This window comes from Rhinolophus sinicus, chromosome 4, assembly GCF_057876585.1.
Source record: "Rhinolophus sinicus isolate RSI-liver-muscle chromosome 4, RSI-T2T, whole genome shotgun sequence".
Taxonomy (NCBI): domain Eukaryota; kingdom Metazoa; phylum Chordata; class Mammalia; order Chiroptera; family Rhinolophidae; genus Rhinolophus; species Rhinolophus sinicus.
In genome coordinates, this window is record NC_142504.1 from 13,900,732 (window position 1) to 13,915,729 (window position 14,998).

Genomic DNA, 14,998 nt, shown 5'->3' on the forward strand with positions numbered 1-14,998 from the left:
TTTAAAACAAAATCATTACTTTTTTCTTTCTGAACTGCTAAAGGGCTTTACAAGCATGTGGAGGCTAGAAGATGGTTGTTAGCATTGAAAATTAAATGAAAACATGGAAATGTTGTTTTGGTTTAAAAAATAAACTCAACTGTCACTTATTAGGCTGCCTTCTGTGACCCATCTCTTCTTGTCCCTTAAGCCTCTCATAATGTAATGGGGAGACCTGTCTAGTAACTATAACATCGACATAAATCTGAGGACGTGAGTATTATAAAAGGGCATTGAGAAGAAGGCTGTGGGGAAGAGTGTGGAGGGGGTTGTTTATCATCTATTGTGAGGGACTATGTTCCTTGGGGTTGAAATATCTTAATAGTAAGTGTAGATTTGATCTGACCGCTAGATCACTGTGTCGTTTTTCATTGACAAATATCTCACCCTCAAGTGTAGAAGGCTGAATGTTTATAAGGGACAAAGATAATATGAACATCCACCAAACCAAATAGTGTTCTCACTAGGACACTTTCCTCCCTGTCTTTCGTATAAGGAAACAGAAGCTGATGTCTGTTGTTTAGCAATCCTTGAGTGAATAAGCATTTTAAAGAGACCAAGTATGAGATGGATGCCGTCTCCTCCTTACACACTTTCTCATGCAATAAAATGAATCAATAATTCTGTTGGGCAACGCATTTTAGATCCCAAAAGTTTAGACTTAGACTGCATAAGGTGTCATCGGACTAAATCTGAAATGTAAACTTTCACGAGACTATAATTGAATAGACTTCACCTGTATTTCTGGAAGGGAGAAATCTCTAGGTGATTATCTTTTTTTCTCTTCTCGAAGGACCTTTCTTAAACTCTGCAGGTCTCTTGCCTATTGACTTGATTAATGAATATTTTGCTCACTAAAATTGGCCATTAATTATTTCCTTGGATTGCAGCAATAATTACATCTTTCAAGTAAAATCTAATTAGCATAATAAGCAGAAAACACCCTGCCAGGTGATGTGGGATTGTGGGGAGCTAGTTAGTTAGCAGGTTCACCATGCGGTAAGCAGCAGTTGTCTCGAGCTGGCTCCCAGCAATTACACGTAGAGAAAATAGACTAGATCCCCCTGGAATGGGAATTTAGATGAACTCGCTCTATAGATACTCGTGTTATATTAGCAAATACTACCTCATGGCATGTAATTGTGATGTCATTTAGTAATTAAGAATCCTAGTATCTTTCATTCGTTTATTGACCTTTTCGGCAATCCCCGTTACCTACCAGCCTCTGTGCCAAATGCTGGGGACAGAACAGAAACAGCATGCTGGCTTTGGAGAAGCTGAGTGTTGGGAACACAAACACTCTTAAGTATAATTCATCTTTTAATAGATGGTGAGCACTATGGCGAATTCTACCAAGTAGCTTCCCTGAATACTTTGAAGGGGAGGTATCCTTTGTAGTGGATTTTGGGGGATGAATCAGAAGTGGGGAGGAGAAAGTGTTCCCCGTAGGGGAAATAGTCATGTTACAAAGGCTTATCAGTCAGGGTCCTGAGAGGAAAAGGGAGGTCACTAGGGGGGGTCTTCTGTAAGGTTGTGGCCGGGTTCAGGAAAGTTGAGGCACCCAGGACCTAGCAACAGTGGGAAGGAGGCAAGGGAGGTGATGCTATGAGCAGCACTTAGAGAGAGGTGCTTGAGAGACGGGTGGCCGACACGAGCTGTGGCCCCAGGTTGAGGATTGCAGCCCCTGTCCAAACCATGCCTGGCTAAGAGGAAGGAGGAGAATAAAACTTGGATCTCTCTCCCCTTTCACCCTCTAATTTCCTACTGGTGCCTGTTGTTGGGTGAACCCAACCAGATGCCAGAGAGTGGGTAAACAAACCAGCTCCAAGCAGGGTAGAGAAGAGCAGGTGGTGGACCTGGAGAAGCACAAGATAATCAGCAAAAGGTGTGGAGTGTGAACAAGGTGTGTGCAGAAGATGGGGAGATGTGAGGAGTTGCTGGAGTTTAGGGAGCAGGAAGAGAGCCCTGTGTGGGATGGGCTTAACACATGATATTAATTACTGGTTTGTACTGGAGCAAGATTCACTTTTTTGTTTTTTAAGTTACTATTTGGGACTCATGCATGGATCATAAAATCACTTCAATGGTTGTCCCAACATTTTTAAAAAACAAAATAATATTGGAGTGCATTGCTGTCACTCGAGGCCAAACAGGAACACCACGGAGCCATAGATGGGGGAGTCATACCACTATAGTCTCGCTGGTGGCTGGGTTGGAGACACAGGAAGCAGGAGCCACACGATCCCTAACCCGCCGTCCACTTGTCTCTGCCAACCAACCTCACTTGCGCCCCAATCCACACTCCGCCGCGCCACGCCATGCCGCCACGCCACTCCACACCTTGCTAGCATAGCCACGGCAGTTATATCAGTGGCTAATGGCTAACCGGTAACAGCCGATGGCCAACTAGTCACAGCTGATGACCATCTACTACCTGAGCGAGCACCTTCCTATGTGAGGCCGAGAGCCTGGAAACTGCTCTCTGGGGCTCTGTCCCCACAATTGCATTTAGTGAAATTGAGCAATGTTTTGTGAAACTTGTGTGTTTCTCTGAGGGAGGTGTACTGGTTCCAATTTAAAATATATGTCATACTGTGGGTGGCGGTGAAAATGTTGACAAAACACTGAGCTAGGCATTGACTAAAGGGTGAAGGTGAACTGAGTGGAGAAAGGCAGGCAGGGGGCTGTAGTCAGCAACTAACATATTTTAAAAGTATATGTTATCTGTTCCTTTTTAAAGCCATTCCTTTTTTTTAACACCTTTATGATATTGAATCCTTGTCTAGAATACTAAACCTCACCTCAAGTAAGCTGAGGAAATCCATCAGTCTGTGCCTTCCACTTTCCGAAGCTCAGCTGAAAGTAAGTTAACCAAATCCCATCGTCTCCTGAACCTCTCTGAGGAATCCCATGTCTTGTGATCGATGACGTCTAGTTTACCTAAGCAATAGAGTTTTGCATTTGGTTTGAATGTGTGATGAAATCATGTAAATGTGTGTGGGTTTAAAACTTGAAAGGCTTGTGCTTTATAAAGCAAGTTAATTGATCACACTGTTTCTGGTTGGTCAGAAAGCCCTAACGAACTCAGCAGACGCTGGCCAGAAAATTTTCTGTCTCCACTGGAAAGAGGTGGCTTTAGAAGAGCAATTGGAGAGCCTACTGCTGAAGGTTCTTACTCTTCCAGGAGAAAAGTAATGCAAGTGCATATATGTGCGTGTTCTCGCTAAACTCCAGGGATGGCAAAGGGAAATGAAATCTTAAGTTCTTGATACAAATAACTCAGGTCACTATTTTAGGGTGTAGTTTAAGCCTTCTCTTCCCCACACAGCCTTTGCCTAAGAGAATAACAAGTAAATATGTGGGTGCATTGGGTTATTCCTTTTGGAGAATAACCCATTGGCACTCCAAGGCTACCTTAGATTGGCAGCTGGAAGTGGGGCCTTAGTGTTTACACTGGAAGAGTTCAATTAAAATGTGGAATTCTCACCTCAAGCTTGTGAGTGCGGGAGGTGGTACACTATCATTATTCCATTGCACAGGTAGAGAAACTGACTTCCTAAAAGCTATAAGTTAGAAACAGAACCAGGACTAGCATCCATATCTTCTGGTTCCAAACCTGGTGTTCTTTAAGATCAGTCACCCGAAGGAGAAACTGAATCGGAGATGCAGGTATAGTAACGGTTTCAGCCTGTGTCGCAGGTTCTGGTTTTCATCAAAATCTGTCCACATGTTTCATCCCAGTGCTGTCAAAGCATTCTAGTGCTTCTATCCATGAAGAACTATTTTAGTGGAAAGAAAGAGGAAAAAGGAATAGAGGGAGGGAGGGGGAGAAAGCCACCTGGCAATTTAATTTGAGAGCGTTAATACTGAATAGTGTGATAGGAGTAGGCAATGGTCAGGGTCAAATGGCACATGCTTGGCAGTCGGACCTGGATCAGAGGGCTTATCTCCTAGTCATGTGATTTGGGGCTTTCCTTTGTGGTGGGGGCGGTGGGGAGATAGCTCCCCTGCAGGGTTTTCGTGAGGATTGCAAATAGAAAGCAGGTCACTGTATAGCAGGCACTCAGTAATGGTGATGAACTCTTTATTATTAGTGATTATTGCTATTTAAGAACAGTGGAGCATAAATGTAGGCCCGCAGTGTAAACACTTTTAAGTCATTTAGACCTGACTACCTGAAATAATGATATAGTTTCGACTTTAGTATTTACCATGTGCCAGCCACTGTGCTCTGTATTATATATGGCTTTTCTCTTTTCCTCCCCATGATAACCTCATAATGGGTAAGAACCGTGACTCGTGATCTTCCATCTCAGGAAACTGGGACTCAGGCTGAGAAACTTGCTCACGTCGCCCAGCAAGTAGCAGACTGTGAGCATAACTATCATATTATATTGCCTGTCTAAAGAAATTAAGGCCTTATTTAAAAAAAAAAAAAAGCAAAAGGAACTCCAGAGAGCTTCCAAGAAGCCCTTCCACAAAAGCCAAGAATGCCGGAGCCATCTGCCAGGTGCCAGGGCCCTCCCAGGTGCCCAAATGCACACCATCAGCGAGGTGGGTCTGTGCTGCTGCCCAGCATGGGCCCCTGCTCATTAGCAAGTGGAATGAAGGCATAACGCGCGCAGAATGGGGAGAAGTGAATCCCAACACTGCATAACCTCTGTGGCCCCTGAGCCTGTGCTGTGTTCCTGGCTGTTCTGTGGCCATGGAGACGGTGTGAGTGATCGCGGAGCGGGCCAGGCAGAGCTCCGCACATCAGACCTTGACCTAAATAAGTTGTAACCGATGTGCACACTTAATGTTTGATGACTCCTAGGCAGAACAGTCAGGTCACTCGGCGTCCAGATGTTCCTCTCTTTCTCTCTGTGTCCTCTTCTTCTTTTATTTTTTATTTTTATTTTATTTTAAAGCAATGATTCAGCTTCCCTGGGAGATGAGAAGTAACAAAGGTGATTCCTTTTGCCAAATCTTTGACTTAACTGGCTTCCAAAATGCAAAACTAATATGCCTGGTTATGACCTGATTTGTAACTGAGGTGAATAATAAGAGCACAGGAAAACCACACTGGTTGCAGCCAATCTGAATTACAGACAATTCTGAGCCGCAGAAGACTTGAAGTGATGCAGTCTTATTAGTTTTAGGAACTCACTGTGAAGAAAATCAATGACTCCCCCTCCCCCCCTAAGAAAAAAAAAAAAAAAGATTCCTAGTCAGAGGTCTTATCAGAATGCTCTTATGAGTAGATGAAAGTTGCTCACAATTCAAGGATTGTTGGTATTTTGTTGTTTGTGATTTGGTTTTAAAAGTACATGAAGACACTAACTTACCTATGTAATTATGAAGCTTACAACTTTGTGTATAGAAAGTAAAAGGCTGGGGTTGGGGGCAAGGGGGCTGAGTCCCAAGTGAAGTCTGAATTTAAAATGTTTTACTGGATGTTGGAATTATATGTAATACCTTTAAGTCACTTTCAATAATTTATTTCCTGTTTCACAATTGCCTCTTTAGTTTGGAGAAAAAATGCAAAGTGTTTGGTTTTTTTTGGTTTAATGACTTTCCCAACCAGTTCTCTGTCCCTTTTCTGGCTTCTAAACCTTCTCAGAGTCTATATTCGTGATTGTCAACCCCCATTACATGTTAGAGTCTTTGGAGATGGGTCCTGGGCTTTAGAATTTTTTTTAAAGCTACTAAGTGACCCTGACATGCCGTTCTGGTTGCGAATCGTTGGTCTCTAGGCACCTTGGTGGTATAGAAATGGCTGAAACCAAATGAGACAACCTTTCTCGTAGGACCCCTCAGCGTCAGTTTTCAGACTCCTTGCAGGGGTTTCTTCTCAGCTTGGAAAGACTTATTCCAACTGGCCCACCTTTGTGTTTATTCCTGCCATTTCTCTAGAGGCCTTCCAAGTATTTAAATCACAAAACATAGGCAAGCGGTGAGTAACTCCTACAGTTTCGCAGAAGATCAGATATTTTTTACACTAGATCATTTTTATCACAGTTTAATATAAGTAAAATCCTCTGTAGAGTCTGGTCTACTTGAGAGCCAGGACTTTTTTTTTGGAGGTGGGGTCATTTCAGTGTCTATCACCCAATACTTGACATGTATGTTGGGTTTTCTGTAAATATTATTAATGTTGATTATTTTTATCTTGATTTTATGTTTTCCCAGTTAAGGCCTACCAACTTTTTCTACTCTAGAATCCAAGCTTGTGCTAAATTTGTATTTTGGTCAAGAGAGAGGGAAGGAAATTTTTTTAGGTGCAGATAGGAGAGATGTCACACTGTATGTAGCTTTCAGGTGAATGCAATCCATGGTGTCAGAGCTGCCCTTTAAAGAAAAAAAGTGTTGGCAGGTGGGGGTGGGATGGGTTAGAGGGAAAAAAGAGGAACAAATGGGAACAGATCTGCATTAATAAGTATTCAGCCTGAGTCCCACTCTTATGTCAGTGTTTGTAGGTGCTGTTATTACATTGGTATTGGGTGATGGAAGTTGTGCACACTCTCATTTTTCACTTTAATTGCTTGCCTGAAAAGATCCTGACAGCTTCAAAGGTTACTGCTGGTTACATTGTTCATAACTCAGAAGTAATATGCATGTGCAATTTGCTTCATTATTGCCCACTAATAACCAATTCTGGAGAAAGTCCTAAAGCCACCAAAGGAGCCATAATTTGACATTATGGCTTCCTCCTCCTTTTTTCCCCAATCTTTATCCCGGTCTAAGAGGGAGCCACTGATGCTGTGGTGATGTGTGTGTGATTTTACTCTGATTTTCTTTCTGTGAGCTTATATGATAAATGCTTTGTGTTTGTTTTTTTTTAATCCAGAAAAACAAGGCAAGACATAAAATAGTTCACATTTCAAGTCCAATGAAGTAAACCAGCATTCTGTTTGTTTTGTTTCAGTTAAGATTTGGTTTGGCTGCACATAACTGAAAACCCCTCAAATAGCAATGGCTTAAGTGGAAGAGTTTATTTCTCTCACATTCAAGAAGTCTAGAGGTGGTCAGTCCAGGAAGGGTGTGGGGCTTCACAGGATCAGGGATCAGGACACCTATTGTGTTGCTCTACCATCTAAGACTTCCATTCCCAAGATTATCTCATACTCAATAGTAGATGCAGGAACTCCAGTCATTCCTCCAGTCAGCAGGAGAGGAGCAGTAACACAAAGAAAGTCACATGACTTTTAGGGGGCTTCTCGGAAACGTTGTATCTTATTGGCCAGGACTTAGTCATATGGGTGCACTTGACTCAAGGAATTCTGGGAAATGTAGTCTTTATCTAGTACAGCCATGTTCCTACGCATGATGGAGGAAGAGGGGAAATGACTACAAGCATACTTGGCTTTATTGTGCTTCACAGCACACACTGTGCTTTTTACAAATTGAAGGTACAACCCTCCACCCGCAAGATCTACTCGCTGAAGGTTCAAGTGATGTTTAGCATTTTTGAGCAATATTTTCATTTAAAAAGTTTTTTCAATTACAGTTGACATACAATATCATATTAGTTTCACATGTACAGTATTGCGATTAGACATTTATATAACCTACAAAATGATCATCCTGATAAGTCGAGTACCCATCTGATGCTATGCATAGTTATTACACTGTTATTGACTCTATTTCCTAACAATGAAGTATTTTTTAATTAAGGTATGTATATTGTTCTTTAGACATTATGCTATTGCCACTTAATAGACTACATGTAGTGTAAACATAACTTTTATATGCACTAGGAAACCAAACAACTTGTGTGACTCACTTTATTAAGATAGTCTGGAATCAAACTTGCAGAATCTCCAAAGTATGCCTGTATTTGATGGCAGCCAACATTCTCATTATGTGAATGATGAATCCTTAGACTTTCTGTGCGTCATCGTGCCACTGACTATAAAATAGAGATAAACCACAATAGTGCAGAGTTTAATTTCAAAACATTTTATGAGCTAAAGAACTTAGTAGCTACGCCTAAAACATTGCTTAGTTAAGCCTCATTTCAGCCCTAGGGCAAAAGTACTATCCTTATCAACATTTTACAGATAAAAAAACAAAACAAAACAAAAACAACAGCTAAGACTTTAAAAGGTTATGGCTAGTACTAAACTGAGGCAGTTTGACTTGTGTGGAATTGCGTTATAATCCTAAGCAACACCAAGTGGGAGCAGCTGTTCCAACAAGAGAGTTGTTACAAATAGTGAGCCTTAGAGACTCAGGTACCAGATCATTTAAAATACTGTACACAGAGTCACTTTTGACTCAGTTCTCTATTTTTCCCCCCAATCTTTTTTATTTTCTCCCTGTTGAAATTTACCAACTGCTTGGTTTCAAACGCAGTACAACCTCTGGCTTTTCTTTATCCCCGCTGGAATTCTGCTACACCCAGTCCGTCCTCAGTCCATACTGATTAACCAGCTAAGTTCTATGATAAACAAGGTTTTAGTCAGTAATGGGGGTTTTACTATATATCATTGTTTTTGTTTTGAGGGACATGTTCTGGCTCAAGTGGCTGCTGGAATGTGTGGCATCATGATGAGATTCCCAGCATTTCAGTTCCTATCTGTAGCATGAGTCCTTTATCTCTCCTTTCTTTGAGGCCCAGGCTTCACGGTTCTGCAGAATGTCTTACCACACATCGGAAGCAAGACCTCCTTTTCATGTCTGTCAAACGCCTTCACTTTCTATTGACTTCCTTACTTTTGGTAATGAGGCACTCACATCTATACCATCAGAAAAATCTTGCATTTCCGTTTCTCCTTTTTTACCAAATCTTACATTTTTATATTCCAATTTCTCTCCCAGTCTCCACACCACCACCAGTTTCTTTCCTAAAACACAGACCATACCAGTTTACACCTTGAGTGGCTCTCCATGGTCTGCAGCATTAAGTCTGAATGCGCGGAGAGCATTTCCTACCTTCCAGGATGTGGGCCCAATCTGAACTGTGAGATTCACGCTAGACTTCTGGCCAATACCTGCCCGTATGCTTCTGTGCATCTGCTCAAACGGCTTTCTATTCTGACTCACCATTTTCTCACCTTTTTTTTGTCTGGAGATTTAGTTTAAGGCTCATGTAGAATTTTCTTTCAAGAAATTTCTCTGAATCATGTTTTGTTTCTACAGCAGTTAGTATATTCCTCTCTATTGGCATATATCATGGTCCGTCTTGGATTATTGTTAACTGTGAAGTGTGTCATCTTTCTTGCTCTGCTGTGAATCTGCTGACTTAGACTTTCTCATGAGCAAGTAGCACATGGCGAGAATTGAGTGTGTCTTTCTTGAAATGAATTTAGTTTTTGTCTCCACGAAGAAAGTCCGAGCTTTTATCTAAGTCTATGCAATCTCTTATAGCATTCTTCTTTTATAGCTTCCTAACCAGCCTTCTGGCCTCTTGATTGAGACCACAGGAAAATTTTAGGCCAGATTCCTGGCCGCCATGATGGTCTCTGGCAGGTTCTCTTGGCGCAGGTAACAAGGTGAAAGACAGCTTGGGTGGATAAATTACACCCTGTCACCACTTAAAGTATGGGCTACTCATGTCATAGACATGGGGCTCCGTATCTTATACTCAGGAAAAAATAGCTTCCAGTCTCAAGCATTCAGCAGTGACCCTGGGAGTTTGAAGGTTGGTAAAGAGTTAGAAAGCATCCTCGTCAAAACTATCTATTTCTAATAACTTGGACTCTCTGGCCATTTCAGGACGAAGGAAGGCTGCAGCATGCTGTGTTTGTTTATAAATCAACCTCCTACAGCATTGTCCAAAGGGTTCTTGCTTAAATAATGTTTATTCATTCACTGGTAGAGGAAAACTCAGGCTACAAATGTGAACACGAATTTTTTTTTTTTAATAGATGGTGTTATTGTGCTGAACTGTGTCCCTGACTTTTAGATATTTAACTCGTAAAGTTTACAGCAACACTTAACTGCATCTGGATTTCACATTGAATTTGGGAAGGCAAGAATCTCACTGTAATTTGCACTGACTGCCCTGTAATGGAAATTATGGCTTGGGAAAAGTTTCAAATGACGTGCCTATAAACTAAGGAAAAGTTGATCCATTCAAAGGCTGGTTATGTGCAATTGTAGGATTTTTTTTTTTTTTTTTTGGAAAGGGCCATTGCCAAGAAGAAATATTTATTTCAGCAGCTGAAGTAAACTAGCCATGAATTAAAAGTCAGTCTCTGTAAATTATTGGTTCATCAAATTTAGTCCTAAACGTAGAGTGAAAGTGGAACAGAACTATACTGGGCTTTTACGAAAGCTATAAAGATTGTATGGAGTCCAGTGTTACAACCAGGCGGTGGCAATGAGTTGACTTTAGAGGATGAGCAGCCTTTTTAACGGTCAGAGTGCTGGCTTCATGGGACTCAGGGCGCAGAGCCTCTGGTCCTCGTGCTGCAATTAAGTGGGTTTGTGTCGGTAGGTGTGTTGTGTCATTGAACCTCCCAAGTGAGCATCAACATGTCTGTCTGCTCCTTGGCTCTTGCCTTCCTATCTCCCTCCCCCATCATTTGTTTTAGTGTCTCCCATTCATGTTCAAGATTCTCCCTCGAATGGCTAATGATCAGGACTGCTCTTGGCTCAGGTTTAAGACTGAGGCAATAAAAAGCTGATGAGAGGCTCTGGAGGGAGGCACGGACAGGGCTTGTTGACCATGGACTTAACTGGAGGGAGATCATTTAATTAGGGAATCGCCAGATGTCCACATCTGGCAGTCTCTTCTCTGAGCCCACTTAACTTAATCAGAGAGGAATCCTCCTGACTGGCTGCCAGTGTTCTTGGGAGCAGTGGAGTAGGCGTATTTCCACTTTTTAATCTCCCTGTTTTCAGCACTGTACAGGCAGGCCTTGGAGATATTGTGGGTTCAGTCCCAGACCACCGCAATAAAAGGAGTATCGCAATAAAATGAGTCGTAATCTTTTTGCTGGTGGAGGGTCTTGCCTTCACTTTGTAAAAAACACAACTGAGAAGCGCAATAAAGTGAAGCATAGTAAAACGGGGTCGGCCCGTACTCTCCTTGTATCACCTCTGCTATGCTTTGTCCCCTGGTTCTGTGTCTCTAGATAATCACCCTCTTAAACAATCCTCCTGTTTTCAGCCCTGACACTTCTCTCTCTCGCCTTTTGTGCCGCCACATCCAGAGCCTCTCAGAGCTGGTTTCTGCAGTGGGTGTGAGTCCTGGCTCACGGTTGCCCCCGATGCAGGCGCTGGAGGTTGTAGCTGCCTCTCCTCTCTAGGTCACATTCCCTCCTGAATTTGTTGTCCATCTTCCAAAACACTGGTTGAAATCACGTGTCCGCTGACATCTCCCCTTTCTTCTATCCCTGGTGAGTTTATTCCTTTCTTTCTACTTTAGTGGGACCTTGGATGGTGAGGGAAACAAATCCCCTTGATCAATCTACCATGTTTAACCCAAAGTCTTCCATGTTGTCATTGTAAAATGAATTGGAATATCCATTCAGTAATTATTTTGCATCTCCTAACCCTGGGCACTGAGAGACGAAAGAAGTTGGGATAGTTCACACCTGAGAAGTGTGGAAAGGGCAAGGATATCCCGGGATAATGCCAGCCCGGTGAGATACACACAGGAATAGTGCTGGCAGTGACGAGGTGCAGAGAGAGGAGGAGAGAGGCGACGAACTCGGCCAGTGGTGCTGTGGAAGGCCATGCTGAATAAACTAAGCTTCTGTGGCTTTGGAGTTCAGCTGTGGGGGGAAGACTGAGACCAGACTGCACCCGTTAATTATTACCGAGTGGGTCCAAAGAAAAGGGGTGTATCCAGCCCAGACCTTCAAAATCACTCATCTGGCTGGGTGGGCCTCGCCTCCCCGGGGGTCTTCCAGTGCTGGGAACTGCCCACTCCCTTCCCGTTCACATCCTTACAGGCCGTCTGCTGTAGCCGTACATGCTTAGGAGAGTCTCGTGCTCGCTGCAGAGCTGTGCCTCCCAGCTATTCCCCCGAGGGAGGAAGGATGACGAGGCACAGCTCCACAGTGGGGACTGCCCTCCCTGAGAGAATACTGTGCCTTAGAAACTTGGACGTGAGCTGAGAGGTTGTTATTGCTTGGGTGTTTTAAAATAACATTTTAATATTTGAATTCTCAGTCGTCAGTCAACTTGAACTCTGTGTGTGCAAGTGGTGGTATGAGGCAGAAAACTAATCTCTCGGTGCGTTTTTTGGCTATACCCCACCCCGCTGAGGAGGTTTGGGTTTATCTTCCTGTCACTTCCTAGTGACATGAAAGTAGTAGAGGGTTTATATGGCTGTAGAAAACCACATTATAGAAATGCTTACATTCTTGCCAGTTGTCCGCTTTAGGAGCACCGTGTGGCTATGAAAAACTCAAGTGTTTCTGTCCCACAGACCATTTCCTGAGGTGGATTTTATCTCTGAGTAATGGCAGCCAGTGTTCCAGTTTCATAATTTTATTGGCGCTGTAAACAAACAAGCCAGAGAAATATCTGGGAGATTGTGTGCTACAGGCATTGCAATTCATATCCCGTTCCTTATGATGGCCACTTATCTGTGGAAATTTTCTCAGTGCTGTGCCACATGGTATAAGGATGTTCTTTTTATTGAACCCGGTAATATCCAGGGGGTAGTGTTCGTCTCACCAGTTTATCCTGACAATGTACGTTCCGCCTTCGTGAGGAGTGCGTCCTTCTCCTGCTGTGAAAATCCGAGCCTCTTGTCACTGTAATCCTTTCCTGTAGAGAGTGTTTAAGCCTCAGACGGTTAGGTTTCTGTCAAGAAGGGAGAAATAATGACGGCAGCTATTATACTTTTACTGAATGTGAAGTGCTTGGCGGCGCAATGAAATCCATAAAATGGTGAGTCGTGATCACTGCAAACCAGTCAGCCCGGAAGCCAGTGACGGAGCTGCAGTTTATTTGTGGCCGGCAGCTTATGCTCTTCCTCCAGTAGCACTGGTGTGGGGCCTCTCCTGATGTGTGGGCACCAAGTACCTAATTTTGTTTTAAGAACTCGAGGCTTTCATGGATGTTCTGAAGGTTGCCCAAGGAAACATCTAATCTGAAAAAGATGTTTTAGGCCTGGTGGACGTCTGTCTGGAAGGCCTGCTTCCCTGTCAGTTATCAGAGCCTGCATTCTAGAAAAAGGGGAGACTCTTGCCTGAGGTGCTTCCAGATGGTCTTTTTGCCATGGAGAGGGCACCATTTAGAAGCTTCTGGAAATCCACTCACCACTCACAATTTGAGGGTATGTGAACGTACGTCTAGTATAGGCAATGGAATGTGGTGAAACAAAGTGAAAAAACAATATTTCGAACCTTGCTTTGCCAATAGAATGCAAACATTCTTGATTCTTTGTGAAACAGTATTACCAGATGCAGTTTGTGTGACTGTCAGTGGCCAAATACCATTTATTTGAGCATCAGAAATGTAGAACTTTGGATGAGGTACTTGCTTCCCCTTCCCCAAAGAGATATTCGAGTGTAAAGAAGAAAAGAGTAATACAAATTGTTAGTGTGTGTGGATGGGAGGGGTAGACGGGAGGGGCGTGTGTATACCTAACACACACACTGATAAAGGAAAAATAAATAAAAGTTGAGGTCGCGTAGGGAGGTAGTATTTAAAATATTTATATAATTTGGAAACAAAGAAAAGCTTTAGAGGATGGTTTGTGGAAATACTGTTAGATTGGGCATCAGTTACAGGAATAAAGGTAAAAGTGGAAGATATAAAAATATTTATTGGCCTCTTAGCTCTTTTCCCCTTTCTACACACATTTTAAACTCCGAACGGTGCTCTTTGCTTTCAAAATAATATACCTTCTGTAGCCATGCACCAGATGTCTCTATGAAGGAATGGGTTTTAGTGACTCAGGTCCAGGCCCATGTCTCAAAAGCTAAACACCTCAGTCATCTGTCAATTCCCAAACTTGAGGCAAAACTGTTTTGTGGCATTCTTGAGACAATTTCCACACAGACATGTGCAGTCATTGCCTTGTTCTTTCTCATGTTCCTCCCTTCTTTCCGTTTTCATGGTTTTTGTCTCCAACCTTTTGCTTCTTAGTTCGTGAAGCACCTAGAAAGACCTTGCAGAATTGGTCTGTCAGTCACTATTTGCACACATGGCCAGCTCAGCGTTCCGGGATAACACACCTTTTTTCTGGAGAGCCTTGTTCTCCTGACTCCTCTCCAGTGAATACAGATGAAGAGTACGAAGCATGCCTCTCAGGAACATGGATGTACTTTGGGGTTCCAGCAAAATGAGATGAGTGTGTGTAAGGGTTGAGTGTGAAAACTGAGCTTCCCTTCAAGTGTGGTTTCCATGTGTTTAGAGAACCGCAGATTGTATTTGTAGACCCGTGATGTACAAACAGGCTCAGTTGTAAGTCGTATCCGTAATTATTGTGGGAGGTAGAGGAAATGCTGAGTGACTAGTATGTGTTCTCAGTTGGCGCTGCCAAAACCTTGAGACCCGACATGATGGAGCCATTCAGAGAATCTTTGTCTCTTGTTTCAGAAGTTGGCTTGCAAGAACCTGCAATGGCAAAGCCCCAGGAAGCAGTATTTCTGAATAGTATGTCCCTGAAATTCTTGGCACAGGAAAAACAATAAAGTGAACGTGAGATTATTAACTTTTAACACACCAAGAATAAAATGGCCACTACTGTCCAGTTTCAGTCTGGGAGCCCAAAACCTTGTAAATTGATGTTTATGCTATCATTTTTGTCCCCTGCCCCTCGCCACTGTGTCTGCCCCTCTGCCCCCATCACCTGTTAATGCACTTTGGAGTTAGTGGGTGTATCTTACATCAACCACGTGCAGTAAACACTTCCTGTGCAAAGGTGCTTGAAACAACATCTGTCATTACATCAAAGGAGGTGTTATTGCCAAGTGCAGCTGGAAGAGTTCTAATAATGAGATGGTTTTAAACGAGGTTATAATGAAATCTGTGTGAAATGTCTGAACGTTTTTCTAAGAAAGCAAAAATG

At 42.8% G+C, this 14,998-nt stretch overlaps 1 protein-coding gene across 1 annotated transcript in view; it reads left to right on the forward strand.

Annotated features, from left to right (window-relative positions):
• JAZF1 (JAZF zinc finger 1) overlaps positions 1 to 14,998 on the forward strand; it is a 307,874-nt gene that overhangs the window by 157,139 nt on the left and 135,737 nt on the right. The window lies entirely within an intron of this gene.